Raw genomic sequence first — 1,114 nt, forward strand, 5'->3', positions numbered from 1 at the left:
TCCTCCGCTAGCGTACCTTGAGGGAGGCAACCTGCTCCTCCCACGGTTGGCACTGAGGCTCACTGGGGTCTGGGTACGCGGGGGCGGGGTGTGTGTTTATGCCTTGGGGCATGTTCTGCCTTCCTGTCTCGTCCCCTTTTGTCCCCTGGAATCTCCTTGAAGAACAGTGAGATTCCATAGTAGGGCTCTCCTGCCCAGGTCTCTGTACCTCCCACCGTATGACTGGGTGGGGCCGTGCAAACGAGGTGTGTGTCACACTAAGAGGGGGATCGTCTGTACTCTCTGAAGGCGGGACCATTCTTTGAAGCGGCAGCACTAGAGAAGAGGGTCTGGGCAGAGCACGTTCAAGGTCCCTATCTGAAGGGGCAGAGCCGCCCAGATCACGGGTACCAGGGACTGTGGCACAGAGGCTATGTGGCCCCTTCTGCTGGTCTGGTCCGAGGCCAGGGCTATGTGGGGCAGAGTGACAGGTAGGCCAGTGGACCACGTGGCCGAGAGACTTGGCTGCTGGCTGAAATACAGATTGGCTGTATCCTTACTGCTGGCTGATCGTGACTTGTGGCCACCTGTTAACTTCCCTAATAAACACCCTTAATCAGGAGTCTTGTCTGTGAGCTCCGTGTGGCCGTTGCAACAGGTTCCGGAACCTAGGTGTTGAGCGGCTCGGAGGAACAGCTGGGCGTCAGAATGGGGACAGAAGGGTGGACTGAGGAGGCTCGCGCGCGACCCCTGCCTGGTAGCAGTAGGGAGGATGGCGGAGATGGCCTCTCCATTGCTGTTTTGTGTGCACAGCTTAGCAACCAAGTGACCACGAGCTGGTTAAAACAGCCCAGGGGACTCAGGGCCAGCCCCTGGCTCTGGTCTGCTGGGGGATGGGGCAGGACACGGATGCCACAGGGAGCTCAGAGCCTCTGCAGGTCCTTTCCAGGCAGCACCCCCCCTCCAGGTCTTGTCCCTCTCAGCTGGTTCCAGCCAGTCTAGTCTGTGGACAGCTAGCTCCGCCTTCCCCAGGTGTCATTCCTGTGTCCCTCAACACCCACCAGCCAGGGCTGGAGTGGAGCGGTCAGTCAGGCCAGGATGCGGCTGTGTCCAAGCATTCTCCTAAGAAGCAGAA

Source organism: Echinops telfairi, unplaced genomic scaffold, assembly GCF_000313985.2.
Source record: "Echinops telfairi isolate 266 unplaced genomic scaffold, ASM31398v2 ScPeMD7_655;HRSCAF=1070, whole genome shotgun sequence".
In the NCBI taxonomy this organism is placed as follows: domain Eukaryota; kingdom Metazoa; phylum Chordata; class Mammalia; order Afrosoricida; family Tenrecidae; genus Echinops; species Echinops telfairi.